This window comes from Amborella trichopoda, chromosome 3 (assembly GCF_054954075.1).
Source record: "Amborella trichopoda isolate Santa Cruz 75 chromosome 3, AtrichopodaSantaCruz75HAP2 v2.0, whole genome shotgun sequence".
NCBI classification, from domain to species: domain Eukaryota; kingdom Viridiplantae; phylum Streptophyta; class Magnoliopsida; order Amborellales; family Amborellaceae; genus Amborella; species Amborella trichopoda.
The window spans coordinates 53,195,956-53,205,086 of NC_142338.1; positions in this window are offsets into that span (position 1 = coordinate 53,195,956).

Below are 9,131 nucleotides of genomic sequence, written 5' to 3' on the forward strand. Positions count from 1 at the left end.
TAAAACTTAAAATCCTAATTTTTTTTTTCATAACTAATATTCAGGCTAAGATGATAGGTGTAACGGTTATCTAATGCTTGAATTGTAATTTTTGATAAATTATGAGGTGAGGCTTTACTTATTTTGATAGGGTTGCAACCCTATCAAACCATTTTCCTTTTTATTTTTCTAATTATTTTGAAGAGACAAGCAAGGTCAACCTTTGTGGTTCTTTTCTTTTCTAATATTTATTAAAACTTTGTGGACTTCTCTATCTTTTCGTAGGGAAAAAACATGATTAGAATTTAGAAGGTTCTCTAACCAATCTCACTAATGTAAATAACTACCCCTTCTCAAGGGAATTGATTGGCAATGAATTACGTAATCGAAGGAAGGTATAAACATTGATATATGATTAGGCAACAATTATACAAGGCATGGTGGTCTAAAGGTTTGCAACACCAAAAATTACCCATGGCATTCACAACACCATATTCAAACTGTTTACTATGAAATTCAGCCAATCCTACTCTTCTTCTTTTTTTTTTTTTTTTTTTTTTTTTTTTTTTTTTTTTTTGTAATTCTTATTTTAAAAAGCAATGTTGCATAGTCATCATTAACTGGAACTAAAAATTAACAAAACAATAAAAAAAATGTACTGATTGTAGTAATTCCTTAATTCACATGAAATCGAATTATTCTTCCTAGAATTTTGATATAAAAGTTGAGGATTTAAAACATTTAAATATTGGTGAATGTTCTTTACCTTCTCGATGTTGGGTCATGTCCACTTTTGTGTTGGAATCTCAAATACAACTCACTGCCTTGGTCATATTGAAAACTCAACGGCAGAGTGGCTGGTTGGAAACCCAATACATACTCTTTTGCTGGATTTCTTCTCTACTTTTCATTTGACCATTGGAAGGCTTTGTTTACTACGGAAGAAACTTAGTGGGATTTGGCTATAACTGTAGATCAGATTAGTCGGATCAATACTTCAACTAGTCTAGTTGAAAGCAAATATCAAGTTTGAAAGCAAATATCGAGTTTGATCGAAAATAAGTGGAAATTAATATTTGTTCAGTTTTGATTGGTTGGATAGAACCATTATGTCTGATCTGTTCAACAAAGTAGATTTCATGTTTTACACTACTTTTTTTTAAAATAAAAATAAATAAAACCAGTTCAACTAGTACTCAGTACTCAGACCAATTTGTCAGGACGAGAACCTAACAACTGTAGTGGCCTATGCATTTTTAATAGTAATGGTGTAGAAAGACAGTGGGATGGAAGTAGTCAGAAGAATAGATGAAAGATATAAAAGTTGGCCGATATTGATTGAAGCTTCATGGATGGATTCATTGTATTGTAAACATTCTATGGAATACATGCGGGACAATTTTTATGTAAGGCGTCCATCTTAAACAATCAAGATAAGGCACACCTTCAATTTCAGCTGGAAAATGCATTCCCATGTCAGAAATCTTATGATAACCTGAAAATTTTTCTAACCTTAATTATTAAATTTAAAGTTTCAGAAACGGTGTCGCTCAAGTTGATCTGTAAATACTAAAAAATCTTGAAAATAGACAATTCAAATAATATGTTACAATATGCACTTTTTTTGGGACTTGAAATGCCCCTTTTTTTTTTTTTTTGTCATATTTATCTATATCGATGTCAAGATCATAAATTGGAGAGATTTCCTAACATCGAAACAACATTTTAAGAGAGTTTTACCAAAACAACATTTTCCAGTAAAATTTTATGGTGCACCTTACTTATAAAGTTCATAGCTTATAATTTCTTTCATACATGTCCAAGAGTGGAAACATTTCCTCTGCCTAAGGATTGGTATCATTACTTGACCCCAAAAGTGAATGATGTTGTTAAATGTCATTATCATTTTCAGCTCACTGGGCAATCAATAATGGAGAAAATAATAATTGTGTTGATGCCAATCTATCTAATGGAAGGGTCTTCCTAGACATTTTTGGAGTACTTTATCACTACAAGCTGGGTTGCATTTGTTGAATTAGAAGGTTGTGATTGTGATTAACTGAAAAAGCAAAGAAAAATCTCTGTGATAATTGGCTAGGGCAACCAATGGGCACTCAATTATTAAGTTTGTGAGTTTGATAAATCAAGTCTCTTTTACTTAACAAAGAGCTTATTGGATGTGATCTCTTAATCCATCTCCATTAACTATTGAATGTCAGGTTAATCTCGAATAGGAGTCTTTGTGGCCTCCGTACTTCTTAAAGACAAGTTTAGACGAATTATGTAAGTGTAATCTTGTGGCGGATTGGGGATTTTTCAAATAAACAGAGATTAGATAAAGGAGCAGACTGCAGACCGAAATCTGGCTGAAGAATTCTATGGCTAGGATGTTAGAAAAAAATAAAATGTTTTTAGTCAACAGTTTGGCGAATAGGGGCCAAGTGATTGGACTTATATCACATTTTTTGCAATAGATCCAAGCTAGTAGGAATCGGGCTTCGAAATTAGTGCATAATTGTTAATGTTAGCAATATTACATTTTAAGTATGATTTCTGCTGCTGCTGAACTACCCCAAAAAAAAAAAAAAAACCACAGAGAAAAGAAAAGAAAATAGAGAGAGATTTACACTAGTGGGCCTGTTTGGATGTCGCAATGACTTGTTTATTTGTGAAAAATTAAAATCTGATTGCTAATTAACAGTAATTCAGAAAAAATATGTCTCTGACTCAAGAATCGCCTGAGTCAAATTAGAATGGGAGGCCAGCAGCTTCGAGTTGAAAAACTTAGAAATCACCTACTCTCTTGGCTATTTAGTTCCTTTTAAACTCGAGAATCGGCTGTGTCGAACTAGGGCAATCAGAATGAGATACCTATCATGTTGGTGCTCGATTCAGATTTTTGAAATGAAAATTAATGAAGGAAAGACAATTGTTCCTTTTTTACACGGTCAGTTTGACCTTTTCTTCCATGGAAAAAGTTTATAAAGTTCCAACATTATACTATTGAAGTGAGATGCTCCTCAAAAATCCTTTAGAAAAGAGTTTTTCGATATTGTAGAACCTTCAAAGTGATTATCTTTTATCTCAAGATGAGTGGATATGAATAAAAAGAGAATTTCAAGTTTTACAAATAGTGTATCTTGTAACAAGTTATTTAGAATGCCCATCCTTCAGACTTTCAAGCATTTATAGATTTGCTCGATATGTATTGTTTTTAAAATTATAAATTTCATAACTATGGATATAGATTTTGAAACCAACATAAAGATTTCCGACACCAGAACTACGTCCCGAAGCGAATCTTAGAGGTGCGGCTTACTTCCACAATCTCTATTGATTTAAGCCACTTACAATCTCTATTTATCTAGGGTTTGTTAACACGTGGTGTAAGGTAAAAACTGGTAAAGACTTGGGAAATATTGTCTCATCTTGAGAGGCATACGCACAAGGAGGACACATCGTTTGAATGTGTCGTGCTCGAGAGGGAATGTCATTTGTGATATGTTGATATTCTTCGCTTGAGAGCAACCAAAGGGTCTGAGTTCGATTAAATAGTTGGGGCCAGCCATATGGCTAGGACCTAGGGTTGCTCCATTTCATACTCATTAAAGAAAAAAGAAAGAGAAGACTTGACGTTTTTCATAAAACATCTAGAACAACATAGTTATCAAAAGACTGGACATTTTTCTTGAGACAAGACTAGTGTTCCAAAAATTGAACCGGCCTTGGAAACAGGCTAAGGGCCAGGCCTGAGTATAAATTGGCCGGTTCAACCAGCCTAACTGGGCAGGTCTTGGCCAGTTCAAAAAGCTTAAAAAATAAAAATAAAAAATATGAAAAGTTTAAAGCATGATTAAACAAAGCACATCTAATGAAGTTGAAAAGTAGAGAAAAAAATGGATCTTAAAATCCGATATGTGCCAAGGGTATTTTCAAAATTTTTCAAAAAACAATGCTAAAATATAGGGAAATTATAGCTAATATACCTTAATTTTAAAAAAATCGCAAAAAAACCCCAAACTTCTCAAAACCTCGCCCACACCTTTTTTTTCCAATTTTTTGCATTTTTGGATGAAAATACCCTTCAAATTAAAGCTAATATCAAGGGTACCCTTTTCAAAAAATCTATGTTCATATGGGAGCACGATGTGGATCTACTCCATCTCTCAAAAATACTTATTTAAGCGTATTTTTGCTCTAAAATTTTGATAACCATATAAAAATTAAGTAAAGATTATATATTAAAAAATTTGAGATTTGAAAAAATTACAGCTGGCGTGGATTTTTATCGAGGGAGTAAATAAATAGTAGGCTCGAGAGAGTAAAAAATATTTCGCGTTGAGTTGGGCAATATTACGGTACTTAAATTACCGTATACTATTTTAAAGTATTACAGTATTTTAATTACCGTAATACTCTATGTTTTACGGTAATTAAAGTACCGTAATAGATGTTTATGTTATTACGATACTAGAAATACCGGAATTCTAGCTCTATTTACAACGGTATTTTACTTACCGTAATGGTCGCAATGCATTACGGTAGAAAGACTACCGTAAATGGTATTTCGTCCTAAAAATACCGAAAATTGGGAAAAAAGGTATGGTCGAGGTTTTGGAAAGTTGAGGTTTTTTTTACGATTTTCTTAAAATTAAAGTATATTAACTATAATTTCTCTAAAATATAAAAATACGTATTTATGCCCAAAACAGTTTCCAACCGTTTCCAAAATGATAAAAAAAAATTAAAAAACAGATTACAAACAAATACCTTCTTTTTTGAGATTTTATTTTTTTATTTTTTTTAAAATACCTGACCGAACGACCAAAACCTGTCAAAATTGAATCAACCAATTCCCGGTTCTGGTTTGACCGGCCGGTTTCGAGTTGGACCGGCTGAGTTTGCAAACAGTGGACAAGACACATTGTTGATTTTGAGGGTAGGTCAGGTTGGTGTGGTTGAAACCTTTGACTAATCACCTATGAGACCATGGGTCGCACAGGCTGCACACTCAATACACGCAGAATGCAAAACATATTGCCATTGCGCCATTAGAGAGACGGGTGCAAGTAAATAATTTTCAAAACCATAAACTTTTCTATGTTCTTGTGCATGACCCATGCACAGTATATTATTGTGGGATCACATTGTAGATTTACTCTCTTGAGCCAACAAGGTACTTAGGAAGACTCCCTCGACTTGAAATTTTAAGATCCACTTTAGAATCATCGTTTTCAAAATAAAATTTCAATCTTGAAATCCAAAAATTGAGATTTGGCTGTCCAACAATTAGACAGCCTTTGCCAAGTCTTAGTATGCAAATTTTCTTGAGGCAGTTTTTTTTTTTTAATTATTATATTTTCAAAGTTGCTTGATTGGTGGAGAAGGTTACATACCCAATTTTGGGGTTCTAAAATTACTTATAAATCAAGTTTTGCGCAAAGGAGCAAATGAACAATGTACTCCCAACGGAGAATGTAACTTTTTGACTTCTAATATTTTTTTGTCGGCAGTTACATTGAAGTCAAATAATCAGACGCTTGCATTTTATTTTTGTACTTAAGCATTTGGTTGCTAGACAATATATTACACGTACATAGATTCTCATGAAATCCCCCATTTTCGTGTTTTGGGTGCGCAATACACAACAATTAGATAGAAATACATTATGCTTTAAATACATTATCATGTAAAGCCCTTAAAATCAAGAAATCCATTATTTACCAAAATAGGTGAAAAAATTGACAGGTAATCTATTCCCTGTTGGACCTGAACGAAACCCATAAATCTGGTTTGTAGGAGAATGAAGTTCTTGTTATGTTAGACATGGATAATGAAGTTCTTGTTGTTCCATCAAATCCCAAGGCGAGGATTAAACTAAAATGGACATAAAAATAGAGAGTTAGTTTAGAGCTTCTCGTTGGGTAATGCTTGTTGAAGAAGCCAGAATCTACATTTATAAATGAGCAATGGGTTATTGTAGAGGAAAAATTCAATTCCCAACTTGGGGTGAATCTGAGAAGGATGTTTTAAAAAATAAACTAATAACTTGGTCAAAAAACTACAAGACTGTAAAGGAAATAATCATAGCGGATTTGGTTGGAAAGAAGGGACAAATAGTTATTGTCGACGATTCCGTTTGGGATGACTGTGTTATACCAAATATGCAGTCTCACCCAAATGCAAAGCATTTTAAAGGAAAATCCTTGTAATATTGGAAGGAACTAAGCATAATATTCAACGATGAATATATTTAGGGTGTCAGTGCTAATCAAATAGAGCAGGAAATTCAAGATGGTGTCAAGAGACTTTGTGACACAGTAGTGGATTTAGATGATGATGGTGCAAATGAGGAAGTAGGTGATGATGAAAATGTATCAGAGAGACCCATGCAATCAAGGACAACTAGAATGACTAGCAAGCCCTCAAAGATATCAGCATCAACTATGCCAATAAAGAAGAAAAAGAAATCCATGTCTAAAACACTGGAGATAATAGTTGTAACTGTGGAGAAAACTGGAACTATAATTGAATATTTGAAATAAAACCTATGGCATACACACACATTCAAGAGGTCTTTGATGCTATTTCGAAGATTGAAGAACTCGTTCAAACAATTTTCTTATGAGCTTATAGTGAAATTACAGCAGATCTCAAGCATTTTTACGTATGCAATAGGAATATGTCATTAGCATCTACAAATAGTCGGGCCTTTCCAACCTGCCTGTCCCCTCAATAACTTGAAAATAGATTTTTATATCGGTGTTGACAGATTAATTCTCATACATGTCTAGTTAAAAAAGTGGAGATTTTTCCAGTAGTGTGATGAATATATAGGAGACACGAACTACATTGCAAAATTGAGGCGCCATCATACACCACAGTGAAGTTGCTCACAAGAATTGCAAGAATATGTACCGATAAATAGAGTACCAATGCCATTACAATAATCAAGCCTCATTAACTTGAGGAAGCTGAGACATATTTTATTTTTTTTATGTGTAACTAATGGTCCTCGTGTTGTACCCAGCTTCTTCTTTTTTATACTTATTTTGTAACTCATAATCAAATGTTGACAATATTTATCAAAGTGGATCAGAAGCTTTGATTATGATTTGGGCTTTTTGAGTGAAAGATGACATTACAATTATTCAAGTGGATTCTAAATGATAGTGTTTAGTATTATGATGTATTTGTTTTAGAGTGTAAGTAACAATTAAGTACTAATGTGTGTTGATTCTTTTCGACATATTAAGTACTTATTTATAAGTACTATGTGATAGGTTTATCACAAAAAATTTATTAACAAAGACCGAAAATGGGAAATTTATGCCGCCCATAAACACCAGCATGAGTAAACGTATTGTTTCCAAACATTATTTCTATATTTACATTTTGTTTAAACAGTATTTCTCATTCCTAAATATTAAATCCAACTAAGGGAATAAAAAAAGGGAAAATATCTCTTCCCTTAGTTTTAGATTTTATTTCTTGATAAACCCAAGGTTTCAAAAGATATCTTCTAACACCCTAGCCACTTTAAATATATTTTTTAACCTAAATCCAATCCTTTCTCTCTCTTCACTTATATACCCCAAACTTCTCTCTTTCTCTCGCTTCCCACATCTCTCTCCTCCCAGTAACCTCTCACCTCCATGAAGCCCTTCTCTCTCTCTCTAGAAGTTTGGGAGGCTAGCTTTTAAAAAAGACATGTCTTTTTAGATTTGTTTGTCCTAAAAAAATATATTTAAATTAGCTCAGGGAGTTAGAAGAAATAAAATCTACAATTTTTATGTCTCAAGATATCTTTTAAAACCTTGGGTCTATTGTGAAATGAAACTTAAAAATAGGAAGTATTAAGATATTTTCCCTAAAAAAATATTACAATAGATAAAGTATATGAAATGAATTACTTACCAAAAAAAAAGAAAAGTATATGAAATTATCCCAGCAAAAATAAAGGTAATTGTATAGGTAAACTATGAATGCTGTTTAAATCTTTCTTCTAGACATAGCCAAATGATAGTAATGTATCTCCCAAGTTGAACTACCTAAATAACAAAAACCTATTTTTAGAAAATAAATTTGGCTAGTAATATATTTATACAATACATTTCTAGGTACCAAATGGCCCCTAGACATGACAATGAGATGTGGATAATGGTTTGGCATTTTTATTACAGATATATAATTCCTTCATGTTATGAAATATTCGATATGTGTTAATGGGCCTTTTGTTATAGGGAAAAGTTCATATAGAACCGATTCTCTAAACAATCAAATTAGAGCCTACCTCAAAACGTTCACTAGAAGAGGTTTTTTTTATACCCAAATATCCTCAAATTGATCATCTAGACATCAATATGCATTGACATAAGAAAAAAATTGATTTCAAGTTTTGAAAATAGTATATTTTGCAACGCATTTTTGGAGAATCAATTTTCAAGATTTTCAAGTTTTCATAGATTTGTCGATGTACACTATTTTTGAAGCTTTAAATTTGAAAAATAATTATGAAAATATATTTTAAGGCTATCACAAAATCTCTAGTATTGAATCCACATTTCTAGACATGATTTGAAGGTACGCTATAATTTGATTGTTTAGAGCCTAGGCTCTATACAAACCACACCGTTTGTTATATTACTTACCACAAAATATAAAGGGATAAGTTTATATAGAGCCGAGGCTCTAAACAATCAAATTAGAGCCAACCTCAAAAAGTTTACTAGCAAAGGTTGTTTTGATGTCCAAATATCCTCCAATTGATCATCTCAGCGTCAAGATGCATGAACATGAGAAAAAAATGTATTTCAGGTTTTGAAAATAGTAATATTTTGTAACTCATTTTTGGACCATCAATTTTCAAGATTTTCAAGTTTTCATATATTTGTCGACCTACACTATTTTTAAAGCTAGATGAAAATATATTTTAAGGCTATCACAAAGATTTTCAATATTAAAACCACATTTCTCTATACTATTTGAAGGTAGGCTATAATATGATTGTTTAGAGCCTAGGCTCTATACAAACCGCGTCCAAATAAAAATACGTGTCGGTGCAGATAGTATGAAGTCTAGGTTTTGCAATAAAAATATAGTCGCACCTCAAAAAACACCCCACAACAAATACAATTTCCGGGAATGAAACT